This window comes from Phocoena phocoena, chromosome 14 (genome assembly GCF_963924675.1).
Source record: "Phocoena phocoena chromosome 14, mPhoPho1.1, whole genome shotgun sequence".
Taxonomy (NCBI): Eukaryota; Metazoa; Chordata; class Mammalia; order Artiodactyla; family Phocoenidae; genus Phocoena; species Phocoena phocoena.
In genome coordinates, this window is record NC_089232.1 from 40068702 (window position 1) to 40094150 (window position 25449).

Consider the following 25449-nt stretch of genomic DNA (forward strand, 5'->3'; position numbering starts at 1 on the left):
AGTAGGTGCCCCCTGATATTCTGCTGAATGAAGAATGAACCAGTTGATTAAAAAGTAAAGCTGAGAGGTGCAATCAAGATGGCAGAGTAGGAGGATGTAGAGTTCGTGTCTCCTCACAGCTAGGGCACCTACTAGGCACTGGTGGGGGACCTCAGACACCTAAGGGGATGGGAGGAATCCCCATGTGACTGGGTAGGACATGGTGGGGAAGGAAGGAGAGAGGAAGGAAAAGTGGAGTTGGGATGGGAATAGCACCCCTGAGGGGTGGCTGGGGGAGGGGAAGGGTTCCCATGCTTGGAGGAGCCCACTCATGGTGAGGGGATCAGTGGGGATGGGGAGAGACCTTTGGGGGATCCAGGGATTGGAGGGGAACACGGCCAGCATCTCCCCTGCCCACGTGGGCCCCAGTGAGTCTGCTGGGGTCTCGGGCCTGAACCTCTGCCCTCTGGGGCCTGCTTTAGCTATGCAGGTCCTGAGCCTAAGCCCCACCCCATCCCCCCACCCCCCCCAGTCTCTTCTGGCCTTTTTTTCTTTTTTTGCTGTTGTGGTTCTGTTTTGCTTTATTGTTGTTGTTTTATTTTTTCTAATATATTTTTTATTTTTCTGACTTTATTTTATTTTTTATTTGTTGTTATTGTTCTCCTTTTTGTTTCTTGACTGTTTTTTTGTTTGTTTGTTTTTTGCCATGCTGCGTGGCTTGTGAGGTCTTGGCTCCCAGGCTGGAGTTCAGGCCTGAGCTCCTGTGGCCTCAGGCCTGAGACCAAACTGCTGGACTAACAAAGAACTTCAGGCCCCAGGGAATATTAATCAGTGTGAGCTCTCCCAGAGGTCCTCATCTTGGCACCTAGGCCAAACTCCACCCAACTGCCTGCAAACTCCAGGGCTGGATGCCGCAGGCCAAACAACTAGCAAGACAGGAACACAGCCCCAACCATCAAAAACTGAGATGACAAAAAAATATGTTACAGATGAAGGAGCAAGGTGAAAACCTACAAGACCAAATAAATGAAGAGGAAATAGGCAACCTACCTGAAAAAGAGTTCAGAGTAATGATAGTAAAGATGATCCAAAATCTCAGAAATAGAATGGAGGCACAGATTGAGAAAATGCAAGAAATGTTTAACAAAGACCTAGAAGAACTAAAGAACAAACAAACAGTGATGAAAAACACAATAACTGAAATGAAAAATACACTAGAAGGAATCAGTAGCAGGATAACTGAAGCAGAAGAATGAATAAGTGAGCTGGAAGATAGAATGGTGGAAATAACTGCCAAGGAGCAGAATAAAGAAAAAAGAAATGAGGACAGTCTCAGAGACATCTAGGACAACATTAAACGCACCAACATTCACATTATAGGGGTCCCAGAAGAAGAAGAGGAAAAAAGAAAGGGACTGAGAAAATATTTGAAGAGATTATAGTTGAAAATTCCCTAGATGGGAAAGGAAATAGCCACCCAAGTCCAGAAAATGCAGAGTCCCTTACAGTATAAACCCAAGGAGAAACATGCCGAGATACATGCTAATCAAAGTAACAAAAATTAAATTCAAAGAAAAAAATGTTAAAAGCAGCAAGAGAAAAGCAATAAATAACATACAAGGGAATCCCCATAAGGTAATCAGTTGATTTTTCAGCAGAAATTCTGCAGGCCAGAAGGGAGAGGCAGGACATATTTAAAGTGATGAAAGGGAAAAACCTACAACCAAGATTACTCCACCTGGCAAGGATCTCATTCAGATTTGACAGAGAAATCAAAAGCTTTACAGACAAGCAAAAGCTAAGAGAATTCAGCACCTCCAAATCAGCTTTACAACTAATGCTTAAGGAACTTCTCTAGGTGGTAAACACAAGAGAAGAAAAAGACCCACAAAAAGAAACCCAAAACAATTAAGAAAATGGTAATAGGAACATACATATCGATAACTACCTTAAATGTAAATGAAGTAAATGCTCCAACCAAAAGACACAGACTGGCTGAATGGATACAAAAACAAGACCATATATATGCTACCTGCAAGAGACCCACTTCAGACCTAGGGACACATACAGACTGAAAGTGAGGGGATGGAAAAAGATATTCCATGCAAATGGAAATCAAAAGAAAGCTGGAGTAGCAATACTCATATCAGATAAAATAGACTTTAAAATAAAGACTGTTACAAAAGACAAGGAAGGACACTACATAATGATCAAGGGATCAATCCAAGAAGAAGAGATAACAATTATAAATATTTATGCACCCAACATAGGAGCACCTCAATACATAAGGTAAATGCTAACAGCCATAAAAGGGGAAATAGACAGTAACACAATAATATTGGGGGACTTTAACACCTCACTTACACGAATGGACAGAGCATCCAGACAGGAAATAATTAAGGAAACACAAGCTTTAAATGATACAATAGACCAAATAGACTTAATTGATATTTATAGGACATTCCACCTGAAAGCAGCAGAATACATTTCTTCTCAAGTGCACACAGAACATTTTCCAGGATAGATCACATCTTGGGTCACAAATCAAGCCTCACAAAAATTTAAGAAAATTGAAATCCTTTCAAGCATCTTTTCGGACCACAATGCTATGAGACTAGAAACCAATTATAGGAAAAAGAAATCTGTAAAAAACCACAAACACATGGAGGCTAAACAATACATTACTGAATAACCAAGAGATCACTGAAGAAATCAAAGAGGATATCAAAAAATTCATAGTAACAAATAACAACGAAAACACAATGACCCAAAACCTATGGGACACAGCAAAAGCAGTTTTAAGAGGGAAGTTTATAGCAATTCAATCCTACCTCAAGAAACAAGAAAAATCTCAAATAAACAATCTAACCTTACACCTAAAGCAACTAGAGAAATAACAAACAAACCCCAAAGTTAGTAGGAGGAAAGAAATCATAAAAATCAAAGCAGAAATAAATTAAATAGAAAGGAAGAAAACAATAGCAAAAATCAATGAAACTAAAAGCTGGTTCCTTTAGAAGATAAAATTGATAAACCTTTAGCCAGGCTCATCAAGAAAAAATGGGAGAGAACTCAAATCAATAAAATTAGAAATGAAAAAGGAGAAATTACAACTGACACCACAGAAATACAAAGCCTTATAAGAGACTACTACAGGCAATATATGCCAATAAAATGAACAACCTAGAAGAAATGGATGAATTCTTGGAAAGGTACAACCTTCCAAGACTGAACCAGGAAGAGACAGAAAATATAAACAGACTAATCACAAGTAATGAAATTGAAACTGTAATTAAAATTTTTCCAACAAACAAAAGTCCAGGACCAGACAGCTTCACAGGTGAATTCTATCAAACATTTAGAGAAGAGCTAACATCCATCCTTCTCAAACTTCCAAAAAATTGCAGAGGAAGGAACACTCCCAAGCTCATTCTACAAGGCCACCATCACCCTGATACCAAAACCAGACAAAGATACTACAAAAAAAGAAAATTACAGACCAATATCACTGATGAACATAGATGCAAAAATCCCCAGCAAAATAATAGCAAACAGAATCCAGCGACACATTAAAGGCATCATGATCAAGTGAGATTTATCCCAGGGATGCAAGGGTTTTTCAGTATATGCAAATCAATCACAGTGATGCACCATATCAACAGATTAAAGAATAAAAACCATATGATTATCTCAATAGATGCAAAAAAAGCTTTTGACAAAATTCAACACCCATTTATGATAAAAACTCTCTAGAAAGTGGGCATAGAGGGAATCTACCTCAACATAATAAAGGCCATATATGACAAACCCCCAGAAAACATCATTCTCAGTGGTGAAAAACTGAAAGCATTTCCTCTAATATCAGGAACAAGGCAAGGATTTCCATTCTCGCCACTATTCTTCAACATAGTTTTGGAAGTCCTAGCCATGGCAATCAGAGAAGAAAAAGAAATAAAAGGAATACAGATTGGAAAAGAAGAAGAAAAACTGTCACTGTTAGCAGATGACGTGATAGTATACATAGATGATCCTAAAGATGCCACCAGAAAACTACTAGAGCTAATCAATGAATTTGGTAAAGTTGGAGGATACAAAATTAATGCACAGAAATCTCTTGCATTTCTATACACTAACAATGAAAGATCAGAAAGAGAAATTAAGGAAACAATGCCATTTACCATTGCAACAAAAAGAATAAAATACCTACGAATAAACCGACCTAAGGAGACAAAAGACCCGTTCTCAGAAAACTATAAAACACTGTGAAAGAAATCAAAGATGACCCAAACAGATGGAGAGATATACCATGTTCTTGGATTGGAAGAATCAATATTGTGAAAATGACTATACTACCCAAAGCAATCTACAGATTCAATGCAATCCCTATCAAATTACCAATGGCAGTTTTCATAGACTTAGAGCAAAAAATTTTACATCTTGTATGGAAACACAAAAGACCCTGAATAGCCAAAGCAATCTTGAGAAAGAAAAATGTATCTGGAGGATTCAGGCTCTGTGACTTCAGACTATACTACAAAGCTACAGTAGTCAAGGCAGTATGGTACTGGCACAAGAACAAATATAGATTGATGGTATAGAATAGAAAGCCCAGAGATAAACCCATGCACCTATGGACACCTATGTCACCTAATCTATGACAAAGGAGGCAAGGATATACAATGGAGAAAAGACAGTCTCTTCAATAAGTGGTGCTGGGAAAACAGGATCGCTACATGTAAAAGAATGAAATTAGAACACTGCCTAACACTGTACACAAAAATAAACTCAAAATGGATTAAAGACCTAGATGTAAGGCCAGACACTATAAAACTCTTAGAGAAAAACATAGGAAGAACACTCTGACGTAAATCACAGCAAGATCTTTTTTGACCCACCTCCTTGAGTAATGGAAATAAAAACAAAAATAAACAAATGGGACCTAATGAAACTTACAAGCTTTTGCACAGCAGAGGAAACTATAAACAAGGTGAAAAGACAACCCTCAGAATGGAAGAAAATATTTGCAAATGAATCAATGGACAAAGGATTAATCTCCAAAATATATAAACAGCTCATGTGGCTCAATATCAAAAAAACAAACAACCCAATCACAAAATGGGCAGAAGACCTAAATAGACATTTCTCCAAAGAAGACACACAGGTGGCCAAGAGGCACATGAAAAGATGCTCAACATCACTAATTATGAGAGAAATGCAAATCAAAACTACAATGAGATATCACCACACACCAGTCAGAATGGCCATCATCAAAAAATCTACAAACAATAAATGCTGGAGAGGGTGTGGAGAAAAGGGAGCCCTCCTGCACTGTTGGTGAGAATGTAAATTGATACAGCCACTATGGAGAACAGTATGGAGGTTGTTTAAAAAACTAAAAATAGAATTACCATATGACCCAGCAATCCCACTACTGGGCACATACCCTGAGAAAACCATAATTCAGAAAGACACACATACCCCAGTATTCATTGCAGCAGTATTTACAATAGCCAGGACATGGAAGCAACCTAAATGTCCATCAGCAGACAAATGGGTAAAGAAGATGTGGTACATATATACAATGGATTACTCAGCTATAAAAAGGAGTGAAATTGGGTCATTTGTAGAGATGTGGATGGACCCAGAGTCTGTCACACAGAGTGAAGCAAGTCAGAATGAGAAAAATATTGTATATTAACACCTATATGTTGAATCTAGAAGAGTGGTACAGATGAACCAATTTGTAGGGCAGGAATAGAGATGCGGATGTAGAAAATGGACATGTGGACATGGAGGGTAAGGGTGGGTGGGATGAACTGGGAGATTAGGATTGACATATATGCTGCACCCGGTGTAAAATAGCTAGCTAGTGCAAACCTGTTTTATAGCACAGGGAGCTCAGCTCGGTGTTCTGTGATGATCCAGATGGGTGGCATGAGGTGGGGGGGCAGTGGGAGGAAGGTCCAGGAGGGAGGGGATATATGTATACATATAGTTGGTTCACTTTGTTGTACAGCAGAAACTAATACAGCATTATAAAGCAACTATACCCCAATATATAGAAAAAGAAGTGAAGTTGAGAACTGTCCACAAAGGGCTAGTTAGAAGGAGCATTGAGGGTTGAGAGGGGCATGGTAGGGTTGGGGGTAGGGGACATCCACTGCCTCTCCCAAGCCCTAAATTATAGACAGTTGTTGTACAAGGGGTCATCTTTCTTAATTCCTTGATTCCTAGTGGAGGAGATTAAGACTCAGAGAAACTGAGTATTTCACACAAGTTCGCACAGCAACTTGCTGGCAGGTGTGAAAGAATGTATTCATCCTGGTGCTTCCTGTTCACTTCGCTGCCCAGCAAGTTCTCTTCTTAAGGACCTGCATGAGGCCCTGAAATACAGGGCTTATGATTTTCAGGGATGATGTGTGTGCTTCTGAGTGTCTCTCTGTGTACGTGAGCATGTACTAAATGTCCCCAGGCTCTGGGTGTTTGAGCATAGATGTTTCCTGACCTGTTCCTGACTCCTGGTACTACCTCTCTTCTGGGTCCTGCTAGTACAACCTGTACTGCCCTGACCAGAGCACTTACCATATTTTGTTGGGTTTGTGAATTTAACATCTGTCTTCCATGCTAGCTTTGAGAGGGCATGGAATATATTTGTCTTGTTCAATGCTGACTGAGCACATAAAAGATGCTTCATAAATGATTTTCCATGAGGGCATAAATAAATATTACATCAGGGATGGCCATTTTGGGCTCATTTCTGGGGAGGATGTTGTTTGGGTGGGCTCCTTGCTGGTGATGTATAGCTTACCAAAAGGGGTGGAGTTGTTGAAGATGAATTTTGCCTAGGTAACAAATGTTGGGAGCTCAACTCCTGGCCTGGGAGGGTGTGGATGGTGGGACAATACCACCCTAGCTGTGCATTCATGAAACCCAAGACCCCTGATGGTAGAGAGCCTGGCTCAAGAAGTAGCCTCATCCTCAGTGTGATTTTTTCTGTTGTTGTCATGGGGGCCATTGATATCTGTGGTGTTTTTTTTTTTTTTCCCCAGACTATAATGTGTGAGCAATCTGCCCACAGCTTGTCATATGGAAGATGAGATAGCTCATTATCCTGAAAATCCTTCAATAGCTGCTCATAGTAGGGTCAGTTAAGTACAAGAGGGTCTGCTATCATTCAGAATCTTCTTATTCTCATTGAAGTTACATCCAGTATTTTTTTCACATACTATTTTTCTTTGTCTACCAATCTGGGGAGTGGGGATGGAGAATACACAGGGTATTATAATGGGTGTCAATTCAAGTTAAGATGAGTGGCTCCTGCCCCTGATCGCCTTGATGCTTCTGTAACTTCTGATGGACTCAGTTCATTGGGAGACCATTTCAGATGGATTCTTGTGGGCTCAGTGTTTATGTACAATGACTCTCTGCTCTACATAAGGCACCAAAAGAGAAGCAGAACAGAAAGTGGAGAAGGGCAAGCAGCATAGCTTTCTGTTTTCTGTGGAAACATCTGAAAAAGAGAAGTCTGAGAAAGTTTCCATCCACGGACTAACTTATTTCTCCCCAGTCCCGAGACCTCTCAGGACCCACCCTTTCTTGGATGCTTGATTTCCTCACTGTGTCATGAATATGTACCCCCTTAAACTGCCCTTCCAGGTTCTTACTCATGCTGTTACCCATAAGATAAGCTCTCCTTGCACCCTTCACAAATCTAAGTCTGAGAACCTTTAACACCCGCTCAAGTTCCCAGTGGCCCATGAAGCCTCCGTCAGAGGCAGAACTGGTATGGGGAGGGCAGATGGCATTGCTTGTGGTTTTCTGTGTGAGTGGGGAGATAGCAATACGTATAGCAGCCATCATAAACCTCTTCACTTTATTTGTAACATTGACAATTAATGAGCACTTATTGTGTACTAGGCAAAATTTTAAGCACTTTTCAAGCTTTATTTATTTCTCAAATCACCCTTTGAGATAGGTACTATACTATTTCCCCTTTAGAGGGGAGAAATCTAAAGCACAGTGAGAGTAAGTAATTTGTTCAAAGTCATTTAGCTAATAAGGGGGGAACTGAGTTTGAACCCAAGCAGTCTGACCTCAGAGACTATGATCTCATGATACTATATCAGACTCTGTGGTTTAGTTGAAAGAGAGCTGGACCAGCAATCAGAAGACTGAAGTGGTGGTTTTGGTTTTGCCTCACTTTACTTTAAAACAATTTTTTTGTGGGGGTTAGATGTTTCTTTTTTTAAGATTAAAGTATAGTTAATTTACGGTTTTGCCTCACTTTAACTGTTGGGCTTTGGGCAAGTGACTTTGCTTTTTCTGGGGCCTCAATGTCCTCATTTATAAAATAAGAAGAAAAAACTAGCAGACGTAATGTTATATGTGCAACAAAGAGAATATTCATGAAAGCTATTGCTAAACTAATCTTTATATAAAGTTAAGATTTCACATTACAGTCATCCCCGCCTATCCACAGTTTCAGCTTCCTCAGTTTCATTTACCTGTGGTCAAATATAGTCTGAAAATATTAATGGAAAATTCCAGAAATAAACAATTCATAATTATTAAATTACACACTAAGTGGTATGATAAAATCTCATGCCCTCCATCTCTGTTCTGCCGGGGACAGGAATCATCCCTTTGTCCAGCATATCCTGCCCTTTAGTCACTTAGTAGCATCTCACTTACCAGATCGACTGTTGTGGTATCCCAGTGCTAGTGTTCAGGTAACCTTTATTTTACTTAATAATGGCCCCAGAGCTCAAGAAGAGTGTTGCTGGCAATTCAGATTTTGTTTCCTTTAAGTGAACAGCTAAAAGTTCTTGACTTAAGGAAAGGAAAAAAAATGTATACTGAGATTGCTAAGATCTGTGGTAAAAATGAATCTTTCATCTGTGAAATTGTGAAGAAGGAAAAAGCATTGCTAAAGAAGACATGTAAATGGTCAATAGGCACATGAAAAGATGCTTGATATCACTAATCATAAGGGAAATGCAAATCAAAGCCACAGTGAGATATCACCTCACACCTGTCAGAATGGGTATTATCAAAAAAATAACAAATAACAAGTGTTGGTGAGGATGTGGAGAAAACAGAACTCTGGTGCACTGTTGGTGGGAATGTAAATTGGTGCGGCCCCCAAGGAAAACAGTATGGAAGTTCCTCAAAAAATTAAAAATAGAACTACCACATGATCTAGCAATTCTACTTCTGGGTTTTTATCTGAAGAAAACAAAAAGAGTGATTTGAAAAGATATATGTACCCCTAAATTCATTGCAGCACTATTTACAATAGCCAGGATATGGAAACAACCTAAGTGTCCATCAACAGATGAATGAATAAAGAAGATACAGTGGATATCTACAATGGAATATTACTCAGCCATTAAAAAAGAATGAAATCTTGCTATTTGCAGCAACATGGATGGACCTGGAGGATATTTTGCTTAGTGAAATAAGTCAGAGAAAGACAAATGATTTCACTTACGTGTGAAATCTGAAAAACAAATGAACGAGCAAAACAAAACAGAAATAGACTCACAGAGGCAGAGAACAAACTGCTGGTTGTCAGAGGAGAGAGGGGTGGGGGAGATGAACAAAATATGTGAAACGGGTTAAACGGTATAAACTTCCAGCTATGAAATAAGTCAGGGGGATGTAATGTACAGAATAGGGAAGTTAGTAATATTGTAACAATTTTGTATGGTGACAGATGGTAACTAGATTTATTGTGGTGATCATTTCATAATGTGTAAAAATATTGAATCACTATTAGTGCTTAGTTTCAGGTGAAACTAATGTAATATTGTATGTTAGTTGTAATTCAATAAAAAGAAGAGATTTGTGCTAATTTTGCTGTTACACCTTAAACTGCAAAAGTTATGGCCACAATGCATGTTAAATGCTTAGTTAAGATAAAAAAGGCATTAGATTTCTATATAAGATATACAGAGAGAGAAAGAGACCACATTCACATAACTTTTATTACAGTATATTTTTATAATTGCTTTATTTTATTATAAGTTATTGCTGCTAATCTCTTATTGTGCCTAATTTATAAATTAAAGTTTATCATAGTTATGTATGTATAGGAAAAACATATATATATATATATATATATATATATATATATATATATATATATATATATAGGGTTTGGTACTGAAATCTGCAGTTTTAGGCCTTCACTGGGGGTCTTGGAACAAATCCCCCATTGTACTCAATGTGACATTATTGACGGTTGTTACCTGCTCATAAGTCTGTCTTGCAAAGAGCATATTATATTCATGTAGGGCAGATGCTATGTCTTATAATATCTCCTGGTGCCACTCCTGGCCTGGCCACTATTTACCTTTTAATGGGTGCCTTTAATAGGCTTTTAATAGGTGCCATCTATGCCCTTGGTTAAACCCTAGTCCATGTTAATATCTATAACTGTTCTTTCCCTAAAATCTTGATGTTCAAAAGCCTCATCTTTTTGAACACTCTATCCTATGTTTTCAGCACCCCCTCTTCAATACTCTTCAAACACAAGGGAACCTTCAGTCCATGGACTCTACCTCCTATTCACCATCCATTGTCCTCCTCAGGCTTAGCTCCATGGTTATTGATACAAAGGCATATCCTTATATGTATTGAGGCCTCTTACCTACTCCATCTCCATTGAATCCTCCTGTCAAAACCCCAACTCTCTGCCTACCCTGGACCCACACCCAAGAAGCCAAACATGGCTGGAGAAATTACACCACTGTGCTGACTATACTTGTGAGGACAAATCTCAGTCCCACAGTCTTACCGCATTCCCTTTGTGAATTTACCTGCCCTCTCTTCAAGATGCTGCTTCAAACCTCCTCTCCTTTCAAAACACCAATACCCCTCCCTCCTTCGTGTGGAGGGTCTCAGTTCTTATTTCCTAGAGGCACATAGGAGCAATTGGATGAGGATCTCTCCTATGTGCACCATGAGGTGAACTGGCCACCCTGCATGGGAACCTTCGTGTTCGGCCTATCTCCCTAGTGGACTGTGCCACCTCTGAACATCAGAGAGCTCAGCCCTCTGCTCATCGCACTCTACAGACTCAGGGCCCTCCTACCTGCTGTCGTACCATCCCTAGTGCTCTGCTCCAGATCTTCGCATGGCTCATTCTTTCCAACGCACGGGCCTGCTCCCATGTCACATTCTAAACAAGCTCTTCCTGACTATCTAAAACAGTACTCCCTCTCAGGCCATCACTTCCAATCTCCTTAGTTCCTTCATAGCACAGCTCATCTGAAATGGACTCTTTATTTGTTTACTGTCTGTCTTCCCCAAGAGCATGTGGGCACACTAGTGGGGAAACTTGTCTGTCTTGTTCCCTGCTGTGTTCCTAGCACCTGGAAGAGCCCCTGGCACATAGTAGGTACACAATTAATGTCTACTGAATGAATGAACAAACAAAATTAGCACCATCTCAATGATCCTGGGTAAATCATTTTTATTGGTATCAATTTTTATCGTCTACAAAGCAAGAGAATTGGCTCCCCATTGACTAATGCCTATTCCGGATTCTATTCTTCCCGAATGAAGGTCATTTGGTTAACCACAGTCATTGTCTGTGATCCAGCCATGAGGTTAGTGTGTGTTTAATGCCCATGAGTTCTGTGTGAATCCTGAAAGCATCTGCTTGGCTGCATTTCTGCATCGTTTGGCTGGAGTGTTCTAGTCATGGAACTTGAACGGTAGAAGATCAGTTGAGAATGCTGTGGGCATTTGAGGACACGAGTGCCAAGAGATCACAAGGGAATTTAGTAAAGGCTGTTATCCAGGTTAGGATGACTTCACAAAGCAGGCAGGGTGGATTCTCAGTTGGGCTGCAGGCTCTGTGGAGTGTACGTCCTGCTCTGGGCTGACCGTCCTCTGGGTAGTCCCGTAGCGTGGTGTTGCCGGTGGCCCATCTGTCCACTCACACCTCGGCCTGACCAGGTGCTGGTGCTGAGGAACTTTCAGTTTCAGTCTAGGCAGGAGGGAGGTACATGTGTTTCCAGTTTGGTAAAGAGAGCCTGTGAGGTGTGATGTGAATCCCAAAGTTAATAGTAGTAATAGTAATAATAATAGTACTACTGCTACTACTACGAAATGCCTTTCCTTACACTTGTGCCCATGTGCCACCGTGCTGAGGGTTTTATACGTTGTCTCGTTTAATCTACTCTATGGAGAAGATAAGTATAGCAGATGCTATTGGTGCCGCAACCATCTCCCTGACCCCACCCCTGAGGTCACCTGTGGGTGCAGTGGACACTTCTCATGCCCACTGACAGCTTTCCACCTCAAGCCCGCATGTTTCTCAGTTCTCTGCCTGAGGGATTTTTCTCCTTCTGTGTGGTAGCTTGCTGTGCCCAAGAGCAAGGCAGCTCAGACGTATAGGAGTCTGAATACCCTCAGGGGCAATATTTAACTAGTAAGGGACAAGAGTTAATGGATTGTACCCCAGCATCTCCATCCTTTGGTGGGACAATTTTGAGGTGCATCACACATGGATGCTAAGAAGGTCCCCAGGAGATAGGGCCTCATTGCCCACCACGGTGACCAGCTCACTTTCTGGCCGTTCTCCCTCCCTTGTCTCATCTTCTTCCCTCTCTCACTTGTGTTTCCTGCAATCACCCCTGATAAAATAAAAGTACCTGAGCTCAAATCTTTCTCCCAGGGTCTGCTTTTGGGGGAACCCAAACCAGGGCGATAATTGATCCTCATTTTGCAGATGAAGACATTGCAGAGAGAAGGAGCAGAGGAATCTCCATGCCTCCAGTTCGTGTTTCTCTTTAACCAGTTTGGAGCTTCCTAGACTGGCTCCCATCTCCCCAGGTGAACCATAACCATCTTTGGTCACCAGGTTCTTAGGCCTTGGCCAACTGTTTCTGAGATCTGAAAGCGTTTGACTAAGTTGGATCTCTGGCAAGGAGAAGGCATCCCTGTGGGGCTGGAGGTTGGACTCATGTTGAGACATGCAGCCAAGACACCTAGGCCCACCTGGTTGAAAACAGCATGACACATTCTGGAAACGCCAGCCTCAGTGCCTGGGTAGACGTGACTGGACAGGCTGTGTTTGTCCTGCTGTGTTCCATGTTGCAGTGACTCAGGTACAGGTGTGACTTACTTCTTTTTCAAACTCTCTTCTCCACCCTCGGAGATCTGGGCTATGTGTGGTCACAGCATGTCCTTTGGGGGGAACCTTTTAGCCCAAAGTGTTGGAGGGAGGGAAAGAGACTTGCCAGCAGAGGTGGTAGAACCCAAGCCAGGTATTTGGAACTGGGAAAGGTGGGATGAGTTTTGGAGAGGAAGTGTTGGGGATGGAACAGGGTTATGCTCTCTAGAACTCAGTGACCTCTCTGGGCTGAGCATCTTCCTTGATGACATTCTGGTGTCTGGAGCCCTCATGATTGCAGCACTCCCTGCAGTGCTTGCTTGATCAGGAGGAATATGCAGCAAGGGTTTTAAGACTCCACCATAAAACAAGAGTAATGACCTGTAGTCCGTGGGGCCGTTAGGAGGACAAATGGGGATTACAACAGATGAGAGGACCAGGCCCTGTGTGGAGCTTGACTCACAGCCCCCAGCACACTGGGGTGTCTTGCCTGCCAGCCTTCCTCTGTGCCTTTCCATGGAATGGCAGATCATTGAGAGGGAAGGTTTCACCCTCTTTATGTCTGTGATATGGAATATATAACATAGTATGCAGGAGAAATCTTTACTGAGAAATGTTCACTGCAGGAAAGGTCTTGGTTATTTAACGGGAGGCTTCCTTTTCCTCCCTGTAAACAGAGGAATGTCAGTAATGAACTGTTCACAAGAGGGACACCAGGTTCCCAGCTTTCTAAGCTGTAAGAGCAGTGATTCCGAACATTGGTATGGGTAAGAATTATCTGGGGGAGCTGGTTCAAATGCAGATTATCTGCCAGTGCCCACAGAGATGCAAATTTAGTAGGTGGTCTACATTTTAATAAGCAACACCAGGTGGTTTTATCTGCTTCTCCTAAGAGACCATTTTGAGAATCAGTGATGCTGACAACACCGGCACCCTCAAATTCCTGATGCCTCCTGTTCTCAGAGCCCATCCCTGGTGTTTGAGGTGTCACTGACAGACAGGAAGTTTCCCTCTTCTTCAATGCCAGATAGTTTTTCCAGGCAAACCCTTAGCAATAACAAAATGGCTCCTGGCCAGGGACTCCCATCTCATGAGCTGCTTCCCCTCCTGGAGACAGTCCCAGGGCAGAGTCTTGGCAGCTCTTCAGAGGGAATCCACCACTTTAAACCCATTCTTCCTTCACTCAGATACAGGGGCAGAAAACTTTCCCCCAACCTTGACATCATGCCTACTTCTTGACAACCCTATTCAAGTGTTCTGTTTCTGGGTCTCAGATTGCATATTTGTCCTTGAGCTGGCCAAGAATGTGGGACAGCCCAGCTGTATTTCAGTTTATTTTCATGGGTAGGGATGGGAAAGGTGGTGAGGACTCTTAGGGGAAGGGGTTGGTCCCCCTTCTCATCATGGGTGAAGAGGGTTGTTTGTAGCTTCTCAAGTCCACAGGCATAAAAGTCCCACAACATCTAGAATCCCAGCTGGGCTGTGTGGTGAGCTCTTGACATTCACTGCAGACCAGCAGGAACACACTGAGATTTAGCATTTGACCCGCAGTCCTGCAATCTGCTTGCTGATTTGCGAGGGTAGTCTTTGTGGTTCCTCTTCAGTCCCATGTCTGCTGTCTCCAGCACCCGGTTTCCTCTCTCTTCTCTTTCTTCCTTCCTTTTTGATTCTCTCTTTCACTCTCTCTGTTCCCTCTGCATTTTTCAGCCCTTTACAATGGAAGCATTTGTCTTAAATCTGCAAGGCTAGTACAAATGTTTACTAGGCTTATTTAATAGGAAGAATAATGATAAGTGCTTCTGTTTGTTTTACTAAGTGATCCCCAGGCAGGAAAAAAGAAAATCCTCTGCCTACGGGGAAGATACAATCACCCTAAATTTGTATTCATAAAGAGGAGGAAAAGACTAATATTGTGATTATAGTCATCACTCATCAGTATTGGTCAGATCCCTTTGTACCATCTCATCAGCAACAACCTTGCTGTAGACCAAAACCTAAAGAAGGAGAGTGTCTTTGGGGGTTGGCTGAGGTGAGGGACGGTTGAACTGTCACATTCTAAGCCCAAAGGGAGCCATATGCTTTTTAAAAACAACCATATTGAAGTATGATTGACATACAATAAACATATTTAAAGTGTAAAATTTGAAAAATCTGGATAAGTGCACACACCTGTGAAACCATCATCACAATGAAGATAGTGAACGTATCCATCCCTCAATGTCCCTTTGTAATTCTTTGTTCCTGTCCCTCTGGTCCCCTCTGACAATCCAAGCAAACACTGATATGCTTTCTGTCACTATAGATTAGTTTGCATTTTCTAGAGTTTAATGTAAGTGGAATCATGAAGCATGGGCTCTTTTCGTCTGACTACTTTCACTCATCATGGTTATTTTGAGGTTCATCCATGTTGTTCTGTGTTGAAGAGTTCCTGCTTTTAATTGTTGAGAAGTATTATGTTGTATGCATATGCCACAGTTGTTTATCCAGTCACCTCCTGATAGATATTTGGGGCATTTCCAGTTTGGGCTGTATAATAAAGCTGCTGTAACATTTGTGTACAAGTCTTTATATGGGTAATATACATTTTCTTTTCTCTTGGGTAAATACGTAGGAGTGGAATGCAGAGCCATATGGTTTTTAAGAAGCTGCAGGGGTGATTGGAAAGAATATAGGTCTAGCCATCAGGAAATCTGGGTTTAATCTCAATTTTTCTAGTTCCTAGCTGTGTGACCATAAGCAAGGCACTTAACAAATCTGAGTCTTGTGTTACCTGTCTGTCAAATGAGATGAAAACCAATATGTGACCCTCACACACACAGATGAGAGGAGGACTAAGGGACATAATCCAGAACATTGCCAACTTTAAAGGCCCCACAGAGCATTATGAAGAATAGGCTCCCAGAGGGATAATTATATGCTTTAGGTCTTGCTTTGCCAAGAGAGGGAACTGTCCAAAGTCTTTGGAGATGAAGAATTGCATTTGGTGTTTTCTTGTTGCCCCCAGCTGCAATTTCTCTCTTTTTCCACCTTCCACATCCCTTCCATCTCTTGTTATGGTTCTCCTGCAAAGACAGGCCCATTGAACAAGAGTGAACTCTTAGACACATTGAGTGAAACAAGTCACAGTTGGAATTAACTTTCCTTCCCTGTCTATGGTTCATAAATCCAGATGGTAAAAGCAAAGCAGAAGGGTAATATCATAGAGCTTAGACCTCAAGAAAGCTCTGTAGCCCTTAAGAATTTTACTAAGACATAGTTGTCAAAGGATGCTCTTATATACAGGTCTGGTTTCTTAGGTCACTTTCTCTTCTAAGAGGTGTCATGCACAGTGGATAGTGTCTTTGGGGAATGACAGGCTTGTGTTCACGTCCAGGTTTTACTACATATTGACTATTATGTCTTGGGGACACTGCTTCACTTATAAGGGTCCATTTCTTCATTGGTTAAATAGGAATGTTAGCAATAATGCTTACCCAATCCGATTGTTCTGAGGATTAACTAAAGTAAGGTGCACACTTATGCTTTGAAGTCATAAAGTTCTGCCAGACCTTTGTAGCTATCTTTCTCTCCAGACTGCATGTCTTAAAGAAGAGGTGATCCTTCAGTGGAAGAGCTGGGTGAACTTGTAATTTTGTGAGCTGGGGTGGCAAAAGTCGTCCCTCATTGTCAGGATACCATCCTCCATATCTGAAATCCCTAGTGTTGGTCACTGTAAGTCAGTGTGCTGTCAGAAGGTAACTTTAAAAGGACAAGTATGTTTACTTCACAGCAATCATCCATGAATTAGTGTATAAATTACACCATTTTCTTAGCAAAGGTCTTCAGAATGTGGGAAGAGAGTGAATATAGGGATGAGTGGTTGGGAGTGCAGAACCCTGGACCATACAAGAGAAAAGTAAGGGCATCTAAATGGGAAAGAAATGACAAGCTTCACCTTCTCATTTATTTCTAGGACCATTCCTGGCCACGGGGAGGCAGTTTACTCCATCATTTCAGTAGTTCTATTGAAGACTTATTCTTTATCTCCTTTAAACATTCCATTATTCTTTCCTTTCTTCCCCAAACCCATCCATATGTCTTACTATACCACTAGGGACAGTTTCTTACTAGATCAAACAAATATCAGATAAAGAGAGTTTCTCTCTTGCCCATATTACTTCATTTATTCTCAAGCCTTTTCTGTGAATCAGTGAAGAAAACAGGTGGTGCTATCTATATTACAAAGACGGAAAAATGGAGGGATAAAGAGGCTAAGGGTCTTTTTCAGGATCTCAAATTTAATGGCAAAACCAAGTGGTCACACGTTCAGAATGTTAAGTTACTGAGGCTGCCGCCTAGGTGAGACTCCAGGACTCAAAGGCCTTTCTCTGATAGGGGCTGATTCTAGTCAAAGGAAGATAATTCCTACCAGAGGAAAAACTGGAGAGGACGTCCCTCATGTTTTCCTTTGAGGGGTCAGCAGTACAGAGTGTTATCAGGTGTTGTGTCCTGTAGGTCCTAGATGTTTCAAGGACATCTGTATCACTTGGATAAACAGAAGAGGAAATAATTTTGTCAAGAACATGACTTCTACTAAAAACACCCCAAGTATTAAAGCAATCTTGAGAAAGAACAACAAAGCTGGAGACATCATGCCTCCTGATTTCAAACTATATTACAAAGCTATAGTAATCAAAACAGTATGGTATTGGCATGAAAACAGACACATAGGTCAATGGAACAGAACAGAGAGCCCAGAAGTAAACCCACACATATATGGTGAAGTAATTTATGACAAAGGAGCTAAGAACATACAATGGGAAGAGAACAGTCTAGTCTCTTTAATAAATGGTAGTGGAAAAACTGGACAGCCCCATGCAAAAGAATGAAACTGGACCACTATCTTAACATTATAAAAAATATTAACTAAAATGGATTAAAGAATTGAACATAAGATTTGAAACCATAAAATTCCTAGAGAGAAACATCGGCAGTAAGCTCCTTGACATTGGTCTTGGTGATGATTTTTTGGATTTGACATCAAAAGCAAAGGCAACAAAAACAAAAATAAACAGGTGAGACAACATCAAAGTAAAAGCTTCTGCATAGTAAAGGAACCATCAACAAAATGAAAAAACAACCTATGGAATGGGAAAAAACATTTGCAAATCTTATATCTGATAAGGGGTTAATATTCAAACTATGTAAAGAACTCATGTAACTCAATAATGGAAAAAATCCGATTAAAAATGGTAGAGGATCTGAATAGATATTTTTCCAAAGAGAACATACAGATGGCCAACAGATACATGAAAAGGTGTTCAGCACTAATGATTAGGGAAATGCAAATTAATACCACAATGAGATATCACCTTACATATGTTAGAATGGCTATTACCAAAAAGACAAGAACGAGCAAGTGTTGGCAAGGAAGTGGAGAAAAGGGAACCCTCCTGCACTGTTGGTGGGAATGTAAATTGGTGCAGCCACTATAGAAAACATTATGGAGGTTCCTCAAAAAGTTAAAACTAGAACTACCATATGATTCAGCAATCAATCCCACTTCTAGGAATTTATCTAAAGGAAACAAAAAAATTAACTTCAAAAAATACCTGCATCCCCATGTTCACTGCACCATTATTTACAATAGCTTAGACATGGAAATGACCTAGTGTCCATCAGTGGATGAATGGATAAAGAAAGTGTGATAAATGTTGTGTACACACACACACACACACACACACACACACACACACATAGGAATATTATTCAACCATAAAAAAGGAGGAAACCCTGCCATTTGTCTTAACTTGGATGGATCTTGAGGTCATTATGCCAAGTGAAATAAGTCAGACAGAGAAAGACAAATACCATATGATCTCCCTTATATGTGAAATCTAAAAAACAAGCAAACAAACAAGCAAACAAAACTAAACTCATAGATATAAAGAACAGATTGGTGGTTGCCAGAGGCGGGGTGTCAGGTGGTGAGTGAAATGGGTGAAGATGGTCAAAAAGTACAAACTTCCAGTTATAAAATAAATAAGTCCTGGGGATGTAATGTACAGCATAGTGATTATAGTTAATAATACTGTGTTGTATATTTGAAAGTTGCTAAGACAGTAGATCTTAAAAGTTCTCATCACAAGAAAAAAATTTGTAAATGTGTGATGATGGATCTTAACTAGACTTACTGTGGTGATCATTTTACAGCCTATACAAGTATTGAATCTTTACATTGTACACCTGAAACAATATGATATTCTACGTCAATTATATCTCAGTTAAAAAAAATTTTTCCCTACTGGGCTGAATTCATAGCCCCAGAGAAGAAATTCCTGTAGAATTTCACACACACAAACACACACATGCAGAAAAGAACAACAACAAAAGAACATGACTTCCTTTCCCTTTAGTTTCGTAGGACTGCCTATGGCAAGGTGATACTGTATTTCGTTATGCTATTGGCCAGCAAATCCTGAACAGGCAGCCTGAATGGGGCACCCACCTGATGTTGTTTCTTTGCATGTGAGCCCTTAGCGCTGCTGGAGCTGGACGTGATTCTGCTTTCCCCAGATCCCTTCTGCAGCATGTTAAAGCTAGAAGGGATTTTGGCACTTTTTAATGAGGAAGCTGAGATACAAAGAAATGTGACTCACTGGAGGTTATGTGTCTAGTTGATGAAAACTCAGATCTCATTTCTGTATCAGCATTCTTTCAGTGGTGCTATGCGTCTCCCTCCCACACTCTGAGAATTGGGCCTAATGGGCTCTTGTGAGTTTACCATCTGGAATAAGAAGCACTATACCTACCATTTACTGCTGTCCCTCTCTGAGGGGGAAGAGGCCTTGACGGCAGTGTGCCTCCTTCTCCTCAGAGATGGGAGCCACAGAAGCACTGGAATCTGGTGACTTCTCTGAAAAGAAGATGACTCACTGTCCTGAATACCTAAGTCTTTACAGCTTTGCCCATCTGTGGGCTTCTGACTCACCCTGTTCCCCCTTGATGATCCATCAACCTTCTGAAAATGAAACCATCTTCAGGAAAATCTAGGCTGCCAGAGATCCAGATAGATGATTAAAAACAAGGAAATGGGCCGGCCCAAGGAATAGGTGGCATTTGCCTTTAGGTCTTGTTGTCCATTGTATCTCCCCACCCCCTCACCTCCCTTTTGGTGCTGCTTTCCCAAACACCAAGATACTGACCATTCCCATTCCTCACCTTCCTGGACCTGCCCCGAGGCAGGCAGACTCTCAACCACTGCACCACCAGGGAAGCCCCTTGGAGTAATTTTTATGGTTGAGGATGTTTGGCTAATTAATAAAGGCATATATGTATTTTATTTTCTTAATTGTAACAAAAATCACAAATTGTGGGATGATAATCAAATTTTCACCCATTTGGTTTTATTATTGACAGTAGTGGTCCAGGAAATAAAAACTGTAATTGTAATAAAAGTGTGCAGATGAAAATACTTTCATAAAAGTGTAATGCACACTAAACATAAAGAAGTTAAAAATATATTTATGCGTGCTTTCAAAAAGTTACCTCTGGGCTTCCTTGGTGGCGCAGTGGTTGAGAGTCTACCTGCCGATGCAGGGGAAACGGGTTCGTGCCCTGGTCCGGGAAGGTCCCACATGCCACGGAGCGGCTGGGCCCGTGAGCCATGGCCTCTGAGCCTGTGCGTCCGGAGCCTGTGCTCCGCAACGGGAGAGGCCACAACAGTGAGAGGCCCGCGTACTGCAAAACAAAAAAAACTACTAGAGGAAAACATAGGAAGAACATTCTTTGACATAAATTACAGCAAGATCTTTTTTTTTTTTTTTTTTTTTTTTTTTGTGCAGTATATGGGCCTCTCACTGTTGTGGCCTCTCCCGCTGCGGAGCACAGGCTCCGGACGCGCAGGCTCAGCGGCCATGGCTCACGGGCCCAGCCGCTCCGCGGCATGTGGGATCTTCCCAGATCGGGATACGAACCCGTGTCCCCTGCATCGGCAGGCGGACTCCCAACCACTGCGCCACCAGGGAAGCCCACAAGATCTTTTTTGATTCACCTCCTAGAGTAAAGGAAATAAAAACAAAAATAAACAAATGGGACCTAATTAAACTTAAAAGCTTTTGCACAGCAAAGGAAACCATAAACAAGATGAAAAGACAACCCTCAGAATGGGAGAAAATATTTGCAAATGAAGCAACTGACAAAGGATTAATCTCCAAAATATATAAACAGCTCATGCAGCTCAATATTAAAAAACAAACAACCCAATCCAAAAATGGGCAGAAGACCTAAATAGACATTTCTCCAAAGAAGACATATAGGTGGCCAAGAAGCACATGAAAAGCTGCTCAACATCACTAATTATGAGAGAAATGCAAATCAAAACTACAATGAGGTATCACCTCACACCAGTCAGAATGGCCATCATCAGAAAATCTACAAACAACAAATGCTGGAGAGAGTGTGGAGGAAAGGGAACCCTCTTGCACTGTTGGTGGGAATGTACATTGATAGAGCCACTATGGAGAACAGTATGGAGGTTCCTTAAAAAACTAAAAATAGAATTACCATATGATCTAGCAGTCCCACTACTGGGCATATACCCAGAGAAAACCATAATTCAAAAAGACACATGCACCCCAATGTTCATTGCAGCACTATTTACAATAGCCAGGTCATGGAAGCATTGTAAACACCCATCAACAGAAGAATGGATAAAGAAGATGTGGTACATATATACAATGGAATATTACTCAGCCACAAAAAGGAATGAAATTGGGCCATTTGTTGAGACGTGGATGGATCTAGAGTCTGTCATACAGAGTGAAATAAGTCAGAAAGAGAAAAACAAATATTGTATATTAACGCATATATGTGGAACCTAGAAAAATGATGCAGATGAACCGGTTTGCAGGGCTGAAATGGAGACACAGATGTAGAGAACAAACGTATGGACACCAAGGGGGGAAAGTGGGGGAGGGGTGGTGATGGTGGTGTGATGAATTGGGAGATTGGGATTGACATGTATACAGTGATGTGTGTAAAATTGATGACTAATAAGAACCTGCTGTATAAAAAAATAAATAAAATAAAATTTAAAATTAAAAAAAAGAAAATTATTCTTTATTTTAGTATTTAATGTCCATCTACTTGTTAGGCTAAAGATTTAGTATCATGCTTCATGAATGTTACACCTAGGTTTATCTAAATATATAAGTTTAAGGATTATATGAATTGTTGAACATGCAAAACGTTTCCTGGTTACCCTGTGCAGCTGTTTTGAATACTGTGCTTATTCACAAGTACCTCTGAAGTCATGAATTAGGACACAAAGAAAAGCATGAAAAGAATGCTCAGCAGTGCTGGGAAACCAAAGTTATGCGAGAATCTATTGAATTCAAGCTATCTAAGAGGGAAGATTTGACAAGATAACTCATATGTCTATTCTTTTAGCCAAGCAATTCTAATGCTCAGTTTTCCTGAAGTGTCAAAATCAATGTCAGCAGCAGTGTAGCCCACAAATGTTCATGGCATTCAAACACAGCTGCTTCGTGTTTTGAGAATACAGGGAGAGAGATGTGGAGAAGACTTTCCTGGGGCCTCAACAGGGTTGATCATGAGAGTGGATGTTTATAGTTACTGGTTATGCTGTGGCAGCAATGAGTGTTGTGTCCTGAATGACAGAGGTGCCAATGTGTTCTTTAATAAATGTCTTTAATTTTGTTTATTTGTTTGTGATATATATAGCCTTTTCTGCAGTATGAGGCCTATGTCAAGAATCCTTCTTGTCTAGGTCTAGGGTAGCTGTACATGACAGGGTTATTAGGGTTCTCCAGAGAAACAGAACCTACAGGAGATAGCTATATATATATATCTAGATATCTATCTATCTATATCTCTATATATAATATTTAACAAATAACTTTGTAAATATAATAAAATATAATATAAATAAAAATTAAAATATAATAGTAAAATAAATATACAATATATCAAATACATCAGTAAAAAGTATTTATTTATATTTATGAATATTCATATTATTATTTATTGTATAATAAAATAGTAAGTTAAACATGTTAAAATAAAAATGAAAATATATAATGAAATATATAATATATTCAATATATTTAAAATATATGTTCTATATATATTATATAACTATATATATAATATAATTAATACTATATTATATATAATATAATAATATAATATATATTATATTATTATATATAATTATATATATATATTATAAAGAATTGGCTCATGTGATATGGAGGCTGAGAAGTCTCAAGACCTGCAGTTGGCAAGCTGAAGACACAGGAGAACTGATGGTGTTCTGGTTCTAGTTCTAGTCTGAGTTGAAAGGTCTGAGAACCAGCAGAGCCGATGGTGTAAGTTTAGTCTGAAAGCCGGCAGGCCCCACTGCTGATATTTCAGTCCAAGTCTGAAGGAAAAGACCACTGTCTTAGTTTAAGCAGCCAGTCAGGAGGAGTTCTCTCTTAATAAACTTTCTGCTCTGCTTTGGTAGCTCTTCAATTGATTAGATGAAGCTCACGCACATTAGGGAGGGCAGTCTGTTTTACTCAGTCTACCTATTCAAATGTTAGTCTGATCCAGAAACACCCTCTCAGACACACCCAGAATTATGTTTGACCAAATGTCTGGGCACTTTATGGCCCAGTCAAATTGACACAGAAAATTAGCCATCATAATGACCAAGAGCCAGAAAATATGCAAAAAGAGCTCTCCAAGTAGATGTTTCCACATGCATGGGTTCAAGCTCGTGGCTGTTGCTTGGAAGATGGGACATTTGTGCAGAAATTCTCCATTTCCAGCATTCATGATGGCATAGCTATACTATAGGCGAATCCTGTAACATGAAATCCTTGTTTCTGAGCAACCAAACAGATCAGGATACATTTAATAAACTTGGTATAAAAAGGTGGGGAAATGCATAAAATGGTAGAAATAGCTCATCTAAAACTGTCTCAACATTCTAAGGCATATTCATAATACAGTAGGGTTCAGCTATCGAATATTCACAAGCATGGATAGCTCACTCCCCAGTGACTCCAGATCAGTGAAACGCAGCTTTACGTGTGCACATATTGTAAATATACCCAATACAGTGACTGAATGCTAGCTAAGAACAAGATGCACTAGGTTTTCAAAGGGAATTACGAAAGAAGTAAGGAGTAAAATCAATGACTCTTCTAAGGAGCCTAAAATTTTATAGAGAATTCAAGGCAGGTCCAAACATGTATCTATAAACACAGGCCGTAGAAATGTTCTGATGTATGTATAATTATACACACTTCATTCTTTGGCTTTCCACTCATTTATAATTGGTGATAATTTAGACCTAGGGCATGCCAAATTGATGATGTTTTTTTGGCCAAAGCAGGGTTTTCAAAGAAAACACAAAGGGAAACATTTCCTGGATGCCCAACGTATGCCAGGTACTAAGATGGTTGTTTTACACACATTATCTCACTTAATCCTTATACTAGTTCTGTGAGGTGAACTTTTACAAATGAGGAAACTGAGTGTCACAGGAGTTAAATGTAGATCCAAATACAGATCACCCCAATTCTAAAGCTACACACCATTCAAACAAACTAGCAAGAAAATGCTTGGCCAGCCTCAGAGGGCCACCCAACCATTTTTGAGACTATTAGAAGTTCACGTGAACAAATATTGATAAATCCATTAGAGATCATCCTTTTTGTTAGGGTACTGAGGGGCGCCAATGAACTGGCTGACAGCCTGTTTAAATTTATTGAATGCACTCTGAATAATATTACCATTATGTAATAATTTGACTTTTGGTTAATTTCCAGGCTGAGCTGTCTCTCATATTAATCTGAATAAATTAAATTTGACTTTTGGGTTTGAATTATGGAGAGCCAAAGTGTCCTAGAATGAACATTTTTGTGAGTTGATGGTCCTCAGAGATCCCACTAGGATGGGTTTTAGGGAGGGAAAGTCATTCTCCCTTTCTAATCATTACAAACAAGTAAACTAATGTGTGCTATTAATATGGTAGTCTGTCTTGTTGTTCTGTGAAAACCAGTTCATAAAGATGATGTAGTCCAACTGGGTCTTCCCCTCTGCACTTGATCCCAGCAAGAAGGCTCAGAGCTATAAACAAGGTTACTATATATAATGTGTGTGTATATTTTATAGTATTATATTATAATTTTATTTTTATTATTATATTTATAAAAGGTTATTATATTGAATAAAATAACAATCATCTTGTACCATTACAGGGACAAGGCTCAGAGACATGTGTGCCCAGCAGTGTGCTTTAGTAAGTGTTGCTGATGACTGAGATTGAGTGGGGATGCTGAGCTGGACATTTTATT